At 32.4% G+C, this 23,097-nt stretch overlaps 1 protein-coding gene across 4 annotated transcripts in view; it reads left to right on the top strand.

The window, feature by feature from the left end:
* LOC138696913 (uncharacterized) overlaps positions 1-23,097 on the top strand; it is a 2,004,918-nt gene that overhangs the window by 852,255 nt on the left and 1,129,566 nt on the right. For all 4 annotated transcript variants that reach the window (XM_069822391.1, XM_069822394.1, XM_069822395.1 and 1 more), the window contains one exon: positions 6,961-7,011. The gene's annotated coding sequence lies outside the window, so the exon portion shown is untranslated. The remainder of the gene's footprint in view (positions 1-6,960; positions 7,012-23,097) is intronic.

Genomic DNA, 23,097 nt, shown 5'->3' on the forward strand with positions numbered 1-23,097 from the left:
TGAGTCCGTAAGGTCTACCCTCAATGGGGGGCAGTTTAATATTATTATTATTATTATTATTATTATTATTATTATTATTATTATTATTATTATTATTATTATTATAGATGTTGTACAATATTATGGTATTGTGAAATTTAAATTTTACTACCAAATTTTTTCTAGTATTCTATTAAAATTATAGCATATAACCTATTAACCTGTTGTATTCTATAGGATACTTTGCCAATTTAAGGGCTAAGTTATGTAGAATGACTTTCATGCGTAGCTTAAACTAGGCCTAATATTAAACGAGGGATAATAATCTTAATGTGATGTTATCATAGAGGAGATGTAAACAGGGCATTTTTTGTATATCAAAATTTAGTTCAGAAAGTAACGAAATTAAATTCATGTAGGCTAATTGTACGAATACTTTTTATTCACCTGGGATCCAACGAATGAAATGAAATGGAATTTTCCAGAGAGAGGCACTGCGATCTTTTACGATCTATAGCTTTAAACCTCAAGCTAAGCACATCCAAAACCCACACCGACTCACTACACTAAGGTTCGATGCGTATCCAGGATTCAAGCAAGCCACTCCACCAGTCCCTAGGCCAGCCCCCTCCGTGCGTCGACAGCCGGCGTTCGAGGAATACTATGGAATGATTACGAAATGGAGAAATTGTGATGGATTGATGCTGATGCCTAATATGCGGTTAACGGGAGAATCCCGAAGAAAACCTCAACTGCGACCTTGTCGGGCATAAGTGTCACTATCAATTTTCCAATGAAAAATCTCAGGTCTAACCGGGACTCGAACCCGGACCGCCTGCGTCACAGGCCACTGCTGGGACACCTGCCATCTTTAGTCCACTACCAAAGACGTAGTGGCAGGCAACGAGCACAGAATACATAGAGCAGACACTAGCATCTTATTACCATTGGACGGAGTGAAGCCGGTTTCATGGACCTGACGCCATCTTGTTGCTACCAAAACATTGCAAAATAGCTATTACGTTATAGAAGATATTATGATAATAGGAATTTCATATGTCCCTAATTTTCTGGAGGACTCACACTTTCTTGTTTGTTTCGTAATACAGAATCTCTAGGCACGTATTTTTAGCAAAAATTTCAAAACTGTCATCGATAAATCACATATAGGCTATACATATTTAAATTGACAGCTCTTCAAATTGCAGTATGGTATTTAATAGGTATTCTGGAAGGTTAAAGAAACAATAATGATAAAAAAGGAAGATAACAGTTTGATCTTACTTTGCTACTAGTCCAATAAAAATGCTAGCCTATAATAATTACTTTTATAGCTTGATCCATTTGCTTCGACTTAATAATGCAACTTGCTTCTTAACGCAAATTATCATTCCCTTCCTTTTGCCATTATTTCGTATAGATGTCCCGATTTTGTTTAGAGAAAAAGTGGAATGCTCTTAATCATATAATATTTGATAGGCTCTTCTTTTTTAGTATATAATTAGATTATAACGGCGAACAAAAGTCAAGTTTTATTACCAAGTGGGTCAAGTTAGATCACGACCGAGTTAATGAAGCTACTAAGTCTGCAAAGCATAAGTCTGATTTCGTGATTATAAAAATTAATTACAATAATATTAATACACTATTTCTTTTTCTTCATCAAACGAATACGTGCATTCGGTTGAAGAGAAACTTCGGTACACCCATTTTCTATAGCACGCGACACAAACTTCCATCATGGGTTAGACTAGCTTCGCTCGTAAATGCTAAGTCTACAAAGCGTAAGTCTGATTTAGTGATTATAAAAATTAATTACAATAATATCAATACACTAATCCTTTCTCTTAATCAAAGTAATACGTGAACAATACGAATCTAACCGACTAACCTAGGCTAAATCAGTCATTATCTACCGGTAGTAAGTACATTTTACACATGCATATTTATCTGTGAAAAGTTATTCCAGGAATTTTATTTGAAAACCTGTTTGTGCAGCCATACGCAACACATGTAGGCACATTGAAATTAGTTCATTCAATAATTAAAACAACGATGCAACATCACAATCAACTGCCCATGTGCTAACCGGGAGCCCAATGTTTGGTAGCATCATAATGACGACTGTCCATAAAAGCGGCTTCACCTCCAAGCTGTTCATGTCTACTCTATGCATTCTGTGCTCGTTGGTTGCAGGAGAATGTACAGCCACAGTCTACTATATACAGTCGCGAAGCTTGAGGTGATTTTTTGCAAATCTCGTGATAAAGCGCTCCAAGCGTTTAGCAACTAGAAACAATAGACTGTCCACGGTCGACTTTGGACTGTGTCGTATTTCCATCGAGTGCTAGCTCGTTGCATATTTCACATTGATGCTTGTGAAATGTTCGTTATTGGTTGTAATGAAAATGTTAATGGCTAAAATACAATAATTGGAATAATAATATTTTACTAGAGACGTAGAAAAATTAAGTTTGTTTTAATGAAATTTATTGATCACGTTTTATTTTCAATTCTGGTGGGATTATTATTGCTTAGGCCTACTTTTTTTTTCAAAGGATATGTTTTTAATTATACCTGTTATTTTTATTTGTTACTTTACTAGAGACGTAGAAAAAGTCTGTTACAATAAAATTTATTGATCACGTTTCATTTCCAATTCTGGTGTGATTATTATTGCTTAACCTCATCCCACTTTTTTAGTTACGTAAGCCTACACTACAAGTACCGGTACACGTAAGTTACTCGATTAATTCATATTTACATTATTATTGTTGTAAAGGGAAATTCAAATTAATATTTATTGGTTTAATACTTAATTATCGCTATAATCTTGAATGAGTGAAGCGATTATAGCAAATTTCAGTTCGTTTTGCACAAACAAAAATAATATTAACCTATTTCTTGCAGGTATCTTCGAGTTTATGGTGGAATTTAATATAATTCATTAAAATAATAAATTAACTTTATGCATTTAATATTTCAATAATGGAAGCAAGGTGTTAATTTTTCCAAAAGAACACGACAACGAAAGCGTAACATATTTTGTCGTCTGCTACGAGAGAGATCTGCGATGATGAGGCGATAGTAGCGATCCTAGTGGTGGGCAACTACCCACGTTTGCATTTTTACTACATATTGAGCTTCGCGACTGTATATAGTAGACTGTGGTACAGCGACGTCACTGTGGAGGTGAGGGGTATAAATGTCTTCCCCTATCCTGAATTCAGTCGCCTACTCCTGCTTAAGAGGGATTGGTCGGTTTACGGATGGGTGGATGTAGTACATGAGTAGGTGGACAGGTGATTGGCTTGGTGTGTGTTCACTTTATGGGAGTGACAAGTCAGTGGATAGATGGGTAAAGAAGGTTGGCTGAGTTTTTTTGGTGTGTGGATATTTGAGTGGGGTGGTCGATAGAAGCTTTTTCCAGTTAATTGCGCTGCACTATCTACATGAAGGAGATGCATTGCAACAAAGTGGCTTCTCTTGTTATTACACTGCATCAAATTGAAATTTTCCATTTATTCTCTTTTCTAATTAAATCAAATCACTACAATGCATGGAGAGATCATAAAGTGGATTTGTGAATGGAGTGATGTGTGTATACTTTAGGGCTGTGGTTCTCAAAGTTTTTGTAGGTGTAACCCGCTTTTGGACGAGACTTCTGTATGCTATCCCTCTGTGGTGAGGTATTTAAACTCGTTCGAAAAATACAAATTCCTGTAAAATCGAAAACGACGATAATTTTACTCACAATTAGTGGAAAACCCTCAAAGAACGACCAAAACAAAAATACAGTGCACCAGTGACGTGAAATACTAGATGAATATCATTTCTAATAGCCTACTTTGCTGATTTAATCGATTGATTTATGTTGTAAGATTAATAGATCAAAAATATTTAATCGAATAATTGAGTCAAAATCGGTTGTAGTTGATATTAATTATTATTTTGTTAATACAAACTCATACTAAAAATTTCGACAATATTTCTCTCTCGGAAATTGCTGACTTAAAAGCACAATAGTACTGTTATTTTATAACTGTAAACCAAGTAGCGTAGGGAAAATCTTTGCACAAACACTTGATAAAGAGATGAAGATATGAGGACAGTGACCTAGTCTACCTCTATTGAAAGTTGAAACAATACGAAACCCTTATTAAATTTTATGGTTTTCCAAGAAAATTTCCACCTTGTTGTCAGCTCATCTTCCTAGCATATGAAATACATACTTTTCTGGGATTTGTCCCCCTCATCCCTTATAAAATAGCCATGTCTACACTGTGTGCAAGTGAGAGCGTAACTACCTTCTTCTCTTTCTAAAATTTAGTAATTCGATTACAATAGGGGCCAGTCTTCTGTTTCGACCGCTGTACTTTTGCAGTTGCAGTTTCTGTTCAGTTTGTATATGAAGATTGTTTGTTTAGTTTGATAAAGAAAAAAAATCAGTTTTCTGTGGTTTGTGAAAAGTGTAAACTCCATTATGTCATATGAGAATTTGAGAGGTAAACTCGGTGAAACGTTTGATTTAAATTGAACGATCGTGGAGAAGTGCTTGACAGAAAAAACCTTATTTCGTGTTTAGTGATGCAGGAAACATTGTTACTAAACGTAGAGCGGCACTTAATTCGGAGCATGAGAATGCACTCACATGTTTAAAATGATGGATGAAGCAGTATTAACTAGGTGAGTCTTCATACTTTTTTAGTTATTTATATTTGTCTAAAAAGTTCCTGGAGAAATTGACACAATAAATTATAAGCCTCATAATAAATATGCTAGTAATTTAAATAGTTGTTTTGTAATATAACGATGCAATATAGCCTATACAGATATACAACATTTAATATTTATGTTTATTGCCGAACACAAGTTAAATTTAACAATAATTGTATATTACAGTATATTACAACATTTTTTCAATTCCATCAAAACTCGATTAATCGATTAAATCCAAATGGTTAATCGATTAAATATTTTGATCGATCAGCAGCACTAGTTTATACTTCGACCTGAGTATCCATTTCAAAGACTTTCTGAAACAGAGGTTCGAAAGTAGTAGGGCTTAAGTTTATTTGAAATATGCAGAAATTTTATTCGAACAAATATAACATTTCAAAATTCCTTTTAGAACGAAAAGTTATATTTATTAGGATCAAATTTCTGCACATTTAAAGGACAAAACTAAAATTATTTTAATAATCTATTATCATAATACACTGCTTTCATAAACTGACTTAGCACATTGGGAATTAAATCAAGGCTTTCACAAAACACGCTCTGAAATATAAATCTGACTTTTGAGGTAATAGCTTGCTATAAAGCTGTCTTTAATAATTTCAAGGTAAAAATTGTTCCGGGGTCGGGCATCGAACCCACGTTTCATCCATTTTTATCCATATATCTGAAGTAGGTTGACAAGACGCCAGAGATCCAATAATGAGTGCACACTTTTTGTGTGACTTAAATTTGTGATTTTCTGTTAACGAATAGTAACATGTAATATACAAAGATGGCTTTTCAGGTAATACACGTTAAGACCCATTCACAATGAAAATTAAACATAACGTAAGCGTTAACTTAATAGTACATTATGCAACGAGCCTATAATGGTAGTAATTAAGACGCGAGTATGTTTATGAAACGAGCGCAAGCGAGTTTCATAATTTTCATATGAGCGTCTTAATTACCATTATAGGCAAATTTCATACGACTTTTTATGCTCGACCATATTTCCAACTTGAAATTATTAATAAGTATTCATGCTTTTCTTATCTGACTGGGGAGCGGAACTGGCCTTGTGCAATATCTCGTAAATTGTGAGATGTGCCCAGACGCGAAAGTATTGATTTTTTCCGATAAACCAATGTCATTGACCTTGATATAATCTAGAGAGTAAATTAAACATTAATCTTGATATAACCTTGAAATTGATTTAGACATTGAAAAACGAGATGACAAATTGAATTTATTTGAATATTATTTACAATTAACGCTAGTTATTATAAACAGAACATAACCTTCTGCGACAGTATTGGAGTTCCAGCCTCCGTGACGTTTCGCTAGTTGTCTTTCGATTGCATATCCGAAAATAATCGATACTTGCGCTTTCATATTGCTACAATGGTGTTTTCTGATTGGTGGAATACCTGAACTTTAATGAATAGGTGTACTTTAATGAGGTCCATTAAAGGGCTGCTACCAGGTGTATAATTACTACATTTCGGCTTGGTCGACCATAAAAATGTAAACATTACTGTAAAATCAAGAAGTCATATCATCATGTACGATGGGAACATAAACATAACCGCAAAGATACCTGGTAACCATGGAAACATAACAATGACGTCATTTCCTCATATTCTATCGTATACTTCAACGTTTCACGATTGTGTACTGTTTGCAAATCACGTAAGCATAAGCATGAAAGTTTGGAGTTTGCAAACTTTCATGTTAACGTCTAACGGCAATGTTAATGTCAGTGTTTATGTGAATCATTGTGAATGATCCCATTTTGTAACCTGGCCGCAAACTTCTGCGTTTATGTTACGGTTATGTTTAATTTTCATTGTGAATGGGTCTTTACTGTTCGTTAACAGAAAACCACAAATTTAAATCACACAGAAAGTATGCAATCAATGTTGGGTCTCTGGCCCACTTGAGATATGTGGATATGAAAGGAATAATTGAGCAGGTGCCTGGTCGAGCTCCTGGGTAGCTCAGTCGGTAGAGCGATGGAGCGCTCAGCCAAAGGTCCCGGGGTTTTATGCCCGTCTACAAAACAATTTTTCCCTTGAAATTATTCACGCTATCAGAAATTTCATATATAACAGTTTTTTTTCTCGCAAAGGAAGTAAAAAACGAGCAAAATTGTATTAAACTTTTTTGTTCGAAATAGGTGTCTTAAAGAATAACCCCCTGAAAATAATGACATTATTTACAGTTCATACTGTGTATTACATCATCTGTCTCTTGTTTCAGAAGCCTCTGTCTTGCGGAAGGATATCTGTCCTCAGAGCGGGAGAATATTAGGTAAGTTACACCTGGAGTAGTTATTTCAATAATTGAATCTCATTCATTTCTCTGTGTAGTGTGTAAATATTCCGCGTTTCTGACCTCGTCACTTTGATGTTGCCGTGCTCTGAAAGTTCTGTGCTCTGTTCACGATTTCCGCCGCATAGATCGAAGTGAAAGGGAAATACAAGTTCCCCGCACAGAATTTTATATTATGTAAAAATAACTTTCCCAGAAGTTGTATTTCGAAGACCTGTACTCATAAAAAGTTGAGAATCGACCGGCGGAAGCTCTCACCTAGAATTCTGAAAAGATGAAAATATAAATAGGATACGTACGTGATACTCCACCGGATTGAGTTCAACATTTTCTGCATTAAATATGTAGAGATACTTGGCATTAGAGGCTTGAAAAGGATGGTAATGCAGTCACTAGTAAAGCAATAGAAGAATATTCTTAACAGAGTTGCGGGGAGGTCTCTTTATCTATGTTACCATGAAAGTTACTTCATTCATTCATTACATCGTCCGACCCTCGACACTTGCTTGGGGTTTTTTCTTACTTCACACAATCTGTTATTGTTAATACCTACATTCATATAGGCCTAAGCCCATTCCGAAGCGTTCTAATAACCTAGGTAGTCTATACTTCGTTCCTAAGTGTATAATATTTGTTTATTTATTATTTACTATTCATTCATTCATTCATTCATTCATTCATTCATTCATTCATTCAATCATTTCTTTATTTAGTTATTTATTTATGTATTTAGTTATTTATTTATTTACTTATTTTTTATTTATTTAGTTATTTATTTATGTATGTATTTATTTATTCATTTAATTATTTATTTATTCATTCATTTAGTTATTCATTCATTTAGTTATTCATTCATTTATTTATTCATTAATTTATTTATTCATTCATTCATTTATTTATTCATTTATTTATTTATTTATTTTTTATTTATTTGTTTATTCATTCATTCATTCATTCATTCATTCATTCATTCATTCATTCATTCATTTATTCATATATGCATTTATTTATTCATTCATTTATTTATTCACTCATTCATTTATTTATTCATTCATTCATTTATTTATTCATTCATTCATTTATTTATTCATTTATTTATTAACTTGTTTATTTTTTATTGATTTATTTATTAATTCATTCACTCATTCATTTATTCATGTATGCATTTATCTATTTATTCATTCATTTATTCATTTATTTATTCATTTATTTATTTATTCATTTTTATTTATTCATTCATTCATTTATTCATTTATTTATTTATTAATTCATTCATTTATTCATTCATTCACTCATTTATTTATTTATTCATTAAATTTTTTAATTAATTAATTAATTTATTTATTTATTCATTTATTCATTCATTTATTCATTTAATTATTTATTTATTCATTCATTCATTTATTTATTCCCTCATTTATTTATTCATTTATTCATTCATTTATTTATTCCCTCATTTATTTATTCATTTATTCATTCATTTATTTATTCATTCATTCATTTATTCAAGTATGCATTCATTCATTCATTCATTCATTCATTCATTCATTCATTCATCCATTCATTTATTCATTCATTCGTTCATTCGTTCATTCATTAATTCATTTATTCATTTATTTATTTACTTATTTATTTTTTATTTATTCATTCATTCATTCATTCATTCATTCATTCACTCATTCATTTATTCACTCATTTATTTATTTATTTATTTATTCACTTATTTATTAATTTATTCATTTATATTTATTTATTCATTCATTCATTTATTCATTTATTTATTTATTCATTCATTCATTCATTCATTTATTCATTTATTCACTCATTTATTTATTTATTCATTAAATTTTTTATTAATTAATTAATTAATCTATTTATTTATTTATTCATTTATTCATTCATTTATTCATTTATTTATTCATTTATTTATAGCCCTATTCGTGTGCTGAACAACAGCCAGAGGCCAATTATAGTTGAGCACAATACACAAACAGAAGATACAAAGGTGCAAGAATAAATAAAATATTATCTTAAATGAAGAAAAATATACGTAAATAAAATTGAGAACAAGAACAGTAAATACTAATAAACAAAACTATACTTTAAAGGGATCTAAATTGTTTCCATGCAAATTGACATATTTTATGCATCTACAGACTGGAGAAAGAGATTCCGAATTTCTGTTGTAAAATGTTTTTTGAAATCTTAAACCCTTTGTAGGAATGCGAAGGCTGATATTGTTTATGATAGACTCACAATCAATACCACCCTTGATAACTTTGCAAAAAAATTGATAATCAAGATTTTGACGTCTAGTATGAAGGCTACAACAGTTAAAATATTTACAGATAATCTCATAATTAAAGTCAGAGGAATTGGGTATAAATCGAAAAGCACGTAAGGAAATAAATTTTCTTTGAATATTTTCCAATTTCACCGAATCAGTTGAAGTAATGGAATTCCAGGCTACAGATGCATATTCAAATTTAGATCGAACCAAAGTATGTATAGAATTAATAGAGACGCAGGAGTAAAAAAGAATAGGTTATAGACCTTATTAAACCAAGCATTCTTATTGAATGGTTATAAATATATTGAACATGATCGTGAAAATATAATTTAAAATCAAATAATACACCAAGATCTTCAATAGAATTTTTCCTAATAATACAGACATTATTAAGAGAATAATTGAATTTTATGGAAGTAGTTTTTCGTGAGTACGAAATGACAAAAGTTTTAGTTTCATTAATTTTCATTCCATTATCGTCAGATCAAAGTTCAATAGAGTTAATATTATTTTGAAGAGTTTGGCAATCGGCCGGACTATTTATTGTGCGAAAGATTTTGAGATCGTCAGCAAATAACGGGTAGTTTGAACTTATTATAATAATTAGGGGGCGGATGTTGATGACCCAAAAGTCTAATTAAAATTATCAATAAAATGCCCTTAAAATAGTGAAAAAAGACATAGGCCTAAAATTAAAAGAAGATGACACTTAAATATTATTCACCTTACTCACACCACATAGTCTTAAAAATTAGGTACCTTGTTTCTATGACTGCTCTGTAAATGTCGAAGAGAGGAGACAACTTCCTGGAATTTGAGCATGCAAAAAAATGAAAGTTTTAAGGGAAAACTATAGATTTTAATGAGGGTTTAAAATGTGTTTCAATCAAGGGTGGTCCATGTCAGTGTCTTCATTCTCCGTCTCCTCCTTCCGCTCTTCACTTTTGTTACCAGATCTTCCAGATGAGGGAGTGTGAATGACAAAACAAATTGTGGTCGCAGCCTGCATTCTTGCAATCTTTGTGTTAAAAATACTGTTTACTGTAGTACATCCCTTTCTAACCATATTGGAGACACAACGTCCTATTGTCCAGGAAACTGTGAAATGTTTTCCCCTTTCAAACATAAATTCTAAATACAATGTTAAAATTGAAATATACCGTCTATACTTATCTAGTAGATACTAGATAAGTATAGACGGTATATTTCAATTTTAACATTGTATTACAACCTGCTTATCGGATAAATCATACAACATGAAATTACTAAACGCTAGTCAAGCAAAACTACTCAATTCTTTTGTGAACACAAAAGTGAAATTACTTAAAACCAACGCCAACATTTGGTTTAATAATCAATGCCTAACAAATAGAGTCACACCAAAATACGCCATGACAAAGAACAAGCACTACTCATACCCTGCTCGAAAATCTAACATACAATACCAACAGTTACGTGTGCGTAATGAAATTAAGTTTCTATTCAAAAAAATACTAGAAAAGTATAGACGGTATATTTCAATTTTAACATTGTATTACAACCTGCTTATCGGATAAATAATACAACATGAAATAAATTGTAAAGATATCCTCGTACCAACAAAAGAACAGTAGCGGTCACTTCAACTAAGTTGTTGGCAAGCATTTTATATTACATCTGCTATGTGAGGTGAAGCCCTCAGTGAAATGAGGGATGGACTTTAGAGTTTGTTCCAAACTATAAAACTCAAACTTCACTGATATTCACTTTTTCAGTAGGTAATTATTAGTACTGATTTGTTCGCTTAGAAAAAGATTTAACAGGCCTATATATAAAGACGGAAGAAAGATTTATTCAAAATGATCTAAAAGTTCTTCAAAATATAAAAAAATGACAAAAAATGCCAAAAAAATGTAAAAATGACCTATTAGTTCAAAAACGTCAAAAAATGCAATATAAGAAACTAATTTTTTACGTTGGTATTAACATAGAAAGGATTTCTATATCAATAGGCATCGTCCCAATGTGAAAAATAAGAAGATGGCTTTTCATCAACATCTGTCCCCTAATAATAATAATAATAATAATAATAATAATAATAATAATAATAATAGGCATATAAAGAAACGAGGGAGATGGTTTGAACCATGAATATAGTTTCAAAGCAGCGTACGTATAGCTTGAGCTATAGTCACAGTAGTAAAATTAATTTTCAAAATACAATGTTGACACATTCTGCATTTTCATTCGGGTTTTGAACTATGTAGTCCATGTGCGCGAATTTTGAGACACGCTGTAGATAGAAAAGTAAAGAGGTAAACTGCATGCTCACTTTTTCTGTGTGAAGGATGCTGAGAACGTATTTCCTCGAATCTCGTGGTACATATTCTGCAGCATCCTAACATTTTCTTCTTATTCTTCGTATAATGATAAAACAAAAGCAGGCAGATATTCAAAGGGAATGTGAAATGGTGATGTCTTTGCCAATAGCAGAGTCTCTTCAGTCAGAATAGAATTAAGATAACGCTGTTACAGCACGCTTAACTTATCGTGGGCACTTCAGACTAGCTGCAGGCAAGTCGCCCCAGCAATGACCATGTCGAGCATTTGAACCCTTTTGGACAGTCTTCGTGAAACAATCTGTTTATTCAGACATCAAACGTCTTGCAGGAATCCTGTTTGGAGTACCAGATGTTATGTGCAGAAGTGGGCAACCTTCCATTGTTCTTAGAAACATCATTTCTATTGCATTAGCTTTGTTGTTCTGGACTGTCTGGCGATAACTATATTTTCTGTTTGCTTGGAAGTTCTTGTGTTGAGAGTCAACCAAAAACTATGACTTTTTTCAACAGAGTCGAAATGCTTAAAATTTCTTTCTTCTGAAGAGAATTATTAAAGCCAGATATCTTGCGGTCTATCTCTTATTTAAAGTGCTTTATGTTTTGGAATTCATTTGTACATTTTACGAAACATCGTAGAAATAAATATCACTTTTTTAATTCTAAGAAAAGTAAATTACTTTTTTTAAAACAAAATCTTCTTTTTAAATTATTAAAATCCCATATTTATTCGTCTCATAAGAAAAGAAAATTAATTACAACAGCAAGAGGAACACCGATAACAAGATATTACTGATTTCAAATATGTAAAATGTTTTTTTTGCTCGATCATAATATGAGCGGCTCGCAGCCAGAGTGGACCAAGTCCACCAGTGGTCAGTTTGTGGATTAATACAATCTCGGATGAAGAAAACTTAGATTTATTCATTGCCATAACAAACCAAGTCCATAACTCATTTGTTACTCCACAGATGGCAGCATTTCCTATGGAAGGTGAAGGTTGCTAAGCGTAAGCCAGGAACTTTAAGACTCAATTTCTCAAAATTATTCCAGAAGAATTTTGTCCACTCTGGTTGTGAACCCCTCATATAATACGCTCATTACATTTGACGTAACTGTATCTTAATGCCATACATTAGAGCAGACGTGGGCATTTAAAGAGATGCGCCGTACTACTCTGATTGCTGCAACACGCATCACCTGTTAACGTAATACTCAGCGGTGGATCGCGTGAAGTTTTGAAACACGAAACGTGAAGTAATTACGCAGGACAAGAAGATACACAGTTTTCTACAAATGTTATTTTTATGAATAATGACAATGAAAGAAAACAAATTTTCCAAAACAAATACAAACTATTTTACAAAAAGCTGAAACATAACTGTATTTCTAATTTAAACAATTACTGTAAAAACCTTATAAAATGATATAAAACGTACAATTCCACAACAGTTAAAAAGTAATGCCATAATCTGAACCTATTTGTTTTGAAAGGGCATCAGTCACTAATTTGCATCCTTTGAAAATAAAATTAAGAAACTAAGGAAAAATAGATTCTTAACAAAATATCAAGCAGATTACTAAGAAACAGAACAACAACAATTAGGCTATTTTTTAAGCTTCTTACTGTAGTTCTTTGTTGTTTTTGTCAATTTACGTCAATTGACTCATGCCCTTAAAAGAAAGGATTCGCTTATTCTTCTTCGTCACGTAAATCAGCAAGTGTTTCAAAATTGGGAGTTATGTCAGACATTGCAATTGTGAGCTGATAGAATAAATTCGCGTGATCTTGATTTGGATTTTACAATGGCCAACTGAGGAAAAAAAACTGTTCACAAATAAAGGTTGAGCCAAACATAGAAGCAATTTTCATAACAAAACTCCGAAGATGTGAATATTTTACTTTGCAAAGTTGTTTAAGCTCCTATACATCTAAACCAGCCATGTTTGTGCACTTGCACTTGGGGTTTCGCGGCTAGACGCGCTAACCGTTACTCCACAGGTGTGGGCTACTATTATTATAAAAAATAAAATAAAAAAATTTGTTCCATTAAAACGAGTCTTTTCATAATGTCGCTCAACGTGCTAGTAAAATTTTGTAGCATAATAAGCACCTAACGCTTTCCCCTTCTTCGCAACAAAAGAATTCATTTTTCCATTCTTTGTGGAAATAATATTTTTGGACTTTTTTTTACTTCAGGAGCTTCCTTAGTGAGCGACATTTTTTTTAGTGAAATCCACCGCCGATCGCCAGTGCTTCAACCGGTCGGACAGGTACCCCGGCTAGGGGTGTGGAGGGAGGGAGATCATGACCTTGCTTTCGACTCCGTTCGACATGTACTACTGATGCCCACGTCTGGATTAGAGTATTACTATTCACTGTATTATTGCAACTATCGATTTCCAACTAAGCATATGTGATATTGATTAATATCGTACACGCAATATTCCGCAAGCCTTGAGAGCACCAATTCAAAATGGCAAACGCGAGTTTTGAAAGAAGCATTGATCAAATCACTCAAATAAACATTAATCAAACTTGAAACATTCCACTTGGAGGCATACCCCAGATAAATTTCACAAACTGCACAATCAACAACATTGATATTGATATTGATATATTTATTTCTACAACTCTTATTTGGTAATGGGTCGCCACCACATCTCTGTATTCGTGCTCCCATTACCTTCTAATTACAATAACACATACAAACTTTCATTGACGTGTGCAGTCATCTTGTTTTACCTTTGTTACCTCTATCACTATAATACATACTCTCAATTTGCTTCCTAACCTCTCCCCTTAAAATTTTCCCTTCTTTCTAATGAGCACCTCACCACTTTTATTGTTTACTTACTGTATATTTGAAGTACTTCCTATCGTCTAAAATTTCCCTAATTTTGAACTAACTTTTACTAACACTATTTAATCATACTCATTCACTTTCATCACTAATTTACAATCAGTTCTACCTATCCTCACTTCTGTCATCACTCTTATCCCCTATTTCTCCATTAAACACTGAATCACATGTTTATTTTGTTAAACTGTTCCCTTTCACCCCGATAAATTTTCCGTTTGCCACTATTTTTGTAAGTCAACTCAACATTCATTTGTAAACTTACACTAAAATACTTGCTGTCTTCCTATCATTTCAATTTCTCTGATTGTACACTAACTTAGTCGACACTCCAATATTTGTAACATTTCACTACCAATTACTGTCCACACCTGTGGAGTAACGGCTAGGACGTCTGGCCGTGAAATTAGGTGGCCCGGGTTCGATTCCCGGTCGGGGCAAGTTACCTGGTTGAGGTTTTTTCCGGGGTTTTCCCTCAATCCAATATGAGCAAATGCTGGGTAACTTTCGGTGTTGGACCCCGGACTCATTTCACCGGCATTATCACCTACATCTCATTCAGACGCTAAATAACCTAAGCTGTTGATAAAGCGTCGTAAAATAACCTACTAAAAAAACCAATTACTATTAACAAACACTTCTTATTTTATCTAGTCACTTCCTTTATCAACTCCTGTTTCTCTGGACACTAATTCACTTATTCGCTTATACATTCTCTCTCCGATTGTTTTGCTAGTTACTCTTACTCCTTGAACACTCACTTTATTGTTTCTATGTCTTTTGCCACACTTTTATCACTCCATCCCCCTTAAGCACCAACAATCAACAACATGTATTTTAAATAAAAATAAATTCTGTTCGTGTTAATTTAAATATTCGAATAAACTGAGTTCATTTCCAGTGTTTCAATGTGTGTTGAAGTTTCGTACCGATGTAATACCGACGGACCAATTCAAAAGGAAAACAACTAAAAGAATAAAGTTTTGAGTAACTTGAATTTCAAAGCTTTACGTTGCTGTGAAAAATGCATTTGACACACTCAAATTTGAAACTTATAGTAGCCTATTATATATAAACAAAATTTGGGGTAGTTTCAATTATCCTTTGATTTTTCACAGCAATATAAGGCTTATAAATTTACGTTTCTCAAAACTTTAAGTTTAGAGTTATTTCCTTCGTTGAAGTGTGCCGTCTTTATATTCTCTAATTTATCTTTAGAGCGTCCTTCGTAATTCATATTAGTCACTTTTCTTTTAAGAATTAGGTCTGGAAAACAGTCGCAATACAATCAAGGACTTTTTTCTTTTGTGAAGCTTTCAGCTTAGTAATTACTCCGTAGTGACCAAGCTAGAATGGGCTGTGTTATCATGTGGAGAGAGGAGAGGAATGGAGCTCTCGAGAATTCCTGCTCTTCCCCCCCCCCCTCTGCGCGGCTGTCGGATTTTATTGATTTCATCTGCTTTGTTTAGTGTAGTGCTAGGCGCCGTATGACTGAACTTGCGTGCTAATGACTCTCTTTTCTTCCTCCTGTTCGTAGCAAACATTCGACTCGTGCTGTTAACAGTTGCCTAGCAATCACCTTCGCAAAAATGTGACAGTCTCCCTTTTTAATTATAGCTGTCTCGTATCACAGGAATGGAGAGCTATGTGCCACGCCCATTTGTGCTGCTCGTATTTACATTACCGAATAATCTTTGCTCGTTTCAACAAAGAATTGCGCCTTTTTACATCTGTGTGTTTTACTTATCTACTGCGTTTCTTCTTTCTTTTAGTTATGATGTTTAAGATGCTTTAATTATTTCTCTTCTGTGAAGATATACGACTGACGAAAATGAAAGTCCTTTTTCTCCATTGAAAAGTGATGAAATTTTCTCCTCTTTTGTATCATCTCGCGCTTTGTCATTCAGGGATCTCGTTTCATAATTCTTTAATGTAGAACTTAGCATAGATTTTACAAAGGTAAAGCGGCAAAGAGTGTAATATATTTTGTAGAGGTGTAGCGACAGATTTAATAATGGAAGCGTTGGCATGCATTAACAGTAAAGTCTATCAACGAAATATTCCGATAAAACTTACCTGTACACAATTGAATATCTCCCCGGAAAAGGATGTAACAACAGGTTCTTTAAATATGTGATATAGGTGGTAAAAGTAATTTTAAAGCATTTTCTTGGAACTCTTTATTACATTCAATAGCTGAATAAACTTGTATGCTTGTTTAGTCAAGTAATTATGATTGCAAATAAAGACCTAATGAAATACCTATGCCCCTGAAATTGTTTTCCTTTCTCCTGAAACGTGGATTACAATTTTGCTTGTTACATCCTTATTTCGGGGAGGTCTTCAAATATTAATATACATATTACATCAAGTAGGATTATTATTAAAAATATTTTCTGCATAGGCCTATATGGTATCAAAATTTTAAATTATATGTAAAATAAACCTCCCTCAGTTTATATATAAAAGACATATAATAGTAATATGCGTTACAAGAACAGTATGTTGAAGTTTTCATGTTCGAGGAAAAGTTTGAAAAAGCGAAACGTAGTTGAGCTTTTTTAATTTCCGAGAATTGAAAGAAAACATACCGCTCGTGTATCGTACATTATGTTGTGCGAAGATCGTTTATTACATACCTGAAAGAGAAATTTCTAATTAGTTGCAATGAAATCTCTATCTTGGTTTCTGTTCAATGACTGCAAATTTGCAAAACAAAAATATCTATCTTCAACATTGTTACTTTAAAATGTTTTCTGTGTTTACTATACTCCAGCAGGCCGTGATATACGTCAGTCTTCCCCCCCTCCGAGTCTATAAATGCGAACTTAAAACAAATGGTAAGGTTATGTAATGATTTAGACTTTACTTAATTTTTGCAAATATTTAAAAACAATAATTAACAGAGCAATTTAGGTGAAATTACAGTGGTAAGTTCCCAATTTATAATTATTACTATATTGAATGTCTCTAAAAATAATATGTTAAAAGCCTAAAGCAGTAAAATCAATATGTCACTTAAGCGGTAAGAAGAGGGAAATTGTTATGTGTATTAGGTTGGGAATACTGAATGTGGAATTTTAGACTTTCCGCGGATTAGTTTTGTGCGGAAACCAAGCAAATACGCACGATCTCGCACAAAAATATTTTCTGCATAGGCCTATAGGGTATCAAAATTTTAAATATATGTAAAATAAATCTCCCTAAGTTTACACATAAAAGTACATATAAAAATTTCGTTGCAATATTCATACTAAAGAGCATCTTAAGGAGTTAGGTATAGCTTATAGCAGTAAAATTTTGGAAATATTCAACTCCATTACTGTATCTTGTACAATATTGAAAATTAATATGTGTAAAACACTGTGCTTCTGGTATATGAAAAAAAATTATGATTGGAAAAAAAAAATATATATATATATATATATATATTTTTTTTTTCAAAATTCAGTTCACTGTGCAGTGATCAAGCTTTTCCTACATAACTTAAAAACTATCCAACATTTCGTGCTGAAATTTTTTGTGTGTATTTATGCATGTCATATCTAAAATATGATGCAAGATCACTTCTCTACCTTTGACAGATTGATAAAAAATAAATTCATTTTAAAAAATGGTCAAATATCAGTATTTCCTTTAACACAAAATATAAAAAAAAAAAATATTTGTTAAGGAATGTAGTTGAAAGAGCATGATATTGTAAACGTGAGTTTCAGCAATAAAATAAAAGAGAGAGAACATGAAAAAGTTAACAAGTTAACAAGTTTATGAGTTATGAGGGAAACGCTTCATCACTGCACAGTAAACTGGCAACATTTTGAATTTTGAAAAAAAAATATATATATAATATATATAAATACTTTTTTTTAAATGGTAAAAATATTTTATGCTCGACCATGCCGAAATGTAGTAATTATACAACTGGTAGTAGCCCTTTAATGCACCTCATTAAAGTACATCTATTCATTATAATTCAGTTGTTCAGCCAATGAGAAATCATCGTTGTACCATTATGAAACCGCAAGTATCGATTATTCTCGGATATGCAATCGAAAGCCAATTAGCGAAAAGTCACGGAGGCTGGAAATCCAATACTGTCGCAGAAGGTTATGTTCTGTTACTATAATAATTAGCATTAATTGTAAACAATATTCAAATAAATTCAATTTGTCATCTCTTTTTTCAATTCTAAATCAATTTCCAGGTTATATGAAGACTAATCTTCATGTTATTCTCTAGATTATATCAAGGTCAATCACATTCGTGCCTCGGAAAAAATCAATACTTTCGCGTCTGCGCACATCTCACAATTCAGGTCAGTTCCGCTTCTCACATAACTATAACATGAATACTTATGAATAATTTCAAGTTAGAAATATGGTCGAGCATAAAACGTCGTATGAAACTTGCCTATAATTTCATTATTGTATAAGATACAGTAATGGAAGAAAAAAATGTTGAATATTTCCAAAAAGTTTACTGCTGTAAGCTATACCTAACCCCTTGAATAAAAATTTCGTGAAGAATAAGATACTCCTCGTACAAAAACAAAAGAGACAAAGGAATGCAACTTGCGAAGTTAGGACGAAAATCTTTCGCCTCTTGCGTGTCTGTTGTAAATTCAAATAATATTTTAACACCATCAGAGTACAGATTAAAAAAGATATATTTACAGTTAATCTGCCCCATATCAACCTTGAAACCTTACTTTGAGTCTCTTTAATGAGAAGCTACAACGTAACTGACTGAGCTGCAATAAATATTGGACTCAAAAGGGAAATTCGGCCTTAACTGAGTATTAGGAGAATTAAGGCTCATTCACAATGAAAATTAAACATAACGTAAACTTTAACTTAACGTTACAGTAAAATCAAGAAGTCATAAGGCCCATTCACAATGAAAATTAAACATAACCGTAACATAAACACAGAAGTTTGTGCCCAGGCTACCAAATGGGATCATTCACAATGATTCACATAAGCATTGACATAAACATTACCGTAAGACGTTAACATGAAAGTTTGCAAACTACAAACTTTCATACTTATGCTTACGTGATTTGCAAACAGAACACAATCGTGGAGCGCTGAAGTATACGACAGAATATGAGGAAATGGCGTCGTTGTTATGTTTACATGGTTACCAAGTATGTTTGCTGTTATGTTTATGTTCCCATCGTGAATGATGGTATGACTTCTTGATTTTACTGTAACGTTAAGTTAACGCTTACGTTATGTTTAATTTTCATTGTGAATGAGCCTATACCATCATTCACGATGGGAACATAAACATAACAGCAAACATACTGGGTAACCATGGAAACATAACAGCGACGTCATTTCCTCATATTCTGTCGTATACTTCAGCGTTCCACGATTGTGTCCTGTTTGCAAATCACGTAAGCATAAGCATGAAAGTCTGGAGTTTGCCAACTTTCATGTATGTATGTATGTATGTATGTATGTATGTATGTATGTATGTATGTATGTATGTATGTATGTATGTATGTATGTATGTATGTATGTATGTATGTATGTATGTATGTATGTATGTATGTATGTATTTATTTATTTATTTACACTGCATGTGGGCAAGCACCCGGAGGCAGTGGTATATACAATATAAACAATACACAATAAAATGATAAGCAATACACAATACAATTTTACAACACATATACAATTTTATACACAATACAATAAGAATACGCAATATAATTTAACCCAATAATAATAAAACATAAATAAAATAACTAATTTTACAATACAACCTACATAATTATGTATAGGTCCTACATAAGTTTCAATAGTCTTCCACTTTACTCTCATCTCATTCCCTGTAGTGGCACTATGACGCATTTCACTGACACTTTAGCACACATTTCACTGACACATTTCATTGACGCTATAAATTATCACTGATCGGAACTGTTCACTGCACTGTAAAACCATAACATCAAAAACCATAACCATAACCATGTTAACGTCTTATGGTAATGTTTATGTCAATGCTTATGTGAATCATTGTGAATGATTCCATTTGGTAGCCTGGGCGCAAACTTCTGTGTTTATGTTACGGTTATGTTTAATTTTCATTGTGAATGGGCCTTTACTGAGAGTTTTTCTCTTAAGCATCGTGAGAAGCGAAATATTTCTAGTCCATAATAACTCGCAAAGAATGCTTGGAACTTCATCGATAGAAAGATTCCATCTCTTTACAGATTTGGCGAATATTTAGCATATTTTATTCGAAATCGATGTTTTGTACGCGAATATTTACACTGAACAAGCAAATTCCATTCGCGCAGAATGTCAAGGGGAAATGCAAGGCAAACAAACAAACACCGCATCTATACTTCGGTTTTACTATCCCAAGCCATTTGTATGGCTGTTTGGTGCAGCGGCATTTGAAATCAGGATATCGCAAATCCAGAGCGCAATGACTTCAGCCGGTTGTTTATGGAGCGGTAAATAAAATTTAATTTATGCCAGCGTTTCCAGCTGATTTATTAAATTTTACAATAAGCTGCCATACCAGATGACCTCACACAAGGTGGCGCTAAACTTTAAGCATTGTTCGATTGTCACTGTGAAGATAAACATAGACAAAAATATGTTCGCTGATACTATCGGAACAATAATACTCGCAAGTAAGATCATGGAGAGCTTCTTCAGTTGGATCCATATTACTCATGCTCACGTGACTTTCAAGCCCTAGGTGACTCGTTCAGACTTCGGACGAGATCATCTAGACTACGTTCATACTGTCTAAGGGGATGCTCCACTAAAAATGACAACTTTTCTTTTAGGTGTTCCGCAAGGAACAGTCCTTGGACCGATTTTATTTTTAATAACCTTTTAATGTTAGACCTTAAAGAATATGAAGGTGATTTATATTCGTATGCTGATGATACTGTTTTACTTTATAGTGGAAAAACTTGGACTGATGCTTATTATAATGCAAATTGCGGCTTAAAATTAATAAAAAAAGGGTTCGATTTAAATTCACTTGTAATTAATAAAGATAACACAATAGCTATCCAATTTTTCTTTAAATAATAGAGGTAATAAATCAATTTCATCTATACTTCAAATTAAAATGCATAATTCTGATTGTTCCGATATAAATTGCAATTGTTCAGTTATTAATGAAGTTAATGAGGTTAAATACTTAGGTATAATTTTTTATAATAATTTAAAATGGAATAATCATATTCATTATATTTGTAATAAATTACTTAAAACATTGTTACTTTGTTATTCTAAGAAATATTTTGTCCCTTAACTATTTACGTGTAATTTATTTAGCATTATTTCAATCTGTATTTATGTATGGTATTATAGGTTGGGGTGGAACTTATAAATCCAACCTTTATCCGTTAATTTGACTACAGAAAAAAGTACGGTATTAAAAATTTGTTTAAAAAAGCAGAAAGATTACCCAACTGAATTGTTGTTTTAACATTTCAAAGTTTTCAACATTAAGCAAATGTATTATTTTAGTTTATTAAAATATTTTCATAGAAATTTTAATAACTTTGAAAGGTATATACATAAATATAGAACTAAAATATGAATTCTCTGCGTTTGCCTGAACCAAAATGTAAAACCAATGCAGTTTTTTTTATAATAGCATGAGTCTATAGCATAGTCTATCATAGCATATAATACTGTCTAAGGCAGGGATGAGACGATATTAGCTCCCAATGATGGTAGAAGAGCTCGACCTTGATCACGAGCGCATAGCGCATTCACTGTAACGTAGACAACAGGGATATACATGCACATGCAGCGAAAAAAGGCAGCAATTATTACAATAACTTGCGTTACTAAATTTCTGGGCATGTAATAGGGCTAATTATTCAGTTATTTAATATACATGTACATATATAAACATCGCTAAGGGAAGAGTTTTTAGGAACAAAAAGAGAAATAGGAAAAGTTAATTGTATGTAAACTATTTTCTTGTTAAAAGTAATTATTTATTATGTAAATACTTCACTTCATTGGTTAGGAGAAACTGATAGGGTCTACCTGCTCGACGTGTGTGATCTCTAAGTACTTTTGAGTACTTGTTGAAAAAATAATAATTGCAATATTGATTGAAATAGAGTATATTGATTGTGCGATTGTGAAAATGTAGTCGTTAGTCTTCAGTCGTGATTATGTAATGAGTTTTCTTAGAATTCTTTGTGAGATGCACGTAACACGAAAGATACAAATTGATTAGATTAAGATGTTGAGAGCCATCGTAATTTTTGGGGTCAATCATTTAAGGGGATATGTATGACTTTTAAAACTTCCACAATTTTCGGCCAAAATTTGTGAAATTTGAACTATATAAACAGATCTATAATAATATCATCTGTACAAAATTTTGTGCAATTAGGTCTAATAGTTTTGAAATTATATTTTTAAGTATATTTTATATTGACGTTACTAAAAAAAAGCTTCTTGCATCAAAGTTTTCAAAATGCTTAGTTCATATTTGATAAAAATCCTGAAAATAGTTATTGGAATAAAAGTGAATTAGTATTTTGAGTTTAGTAATAGTATAAGTTAAAGTGCAATCAAAGATAAAATATTATTTCTAAATT

The sequence above is a fragment of the Periplaneta americana genome, chromosome 3 (assembly GCF_040183065.1).
Source record: "Periplaneta americana isolate PAMFEO1 chromosome 3, P.americana_PAMFEO1_priV1, whole genome shotgun sequence".
In the NCBI taxonomy this organism is placed as follows: Eukaryota; Metazoa; Arthropoda; class Insecta; order Blattodea; family Blattidae; genus Periplaneta; species Periplaneta americana.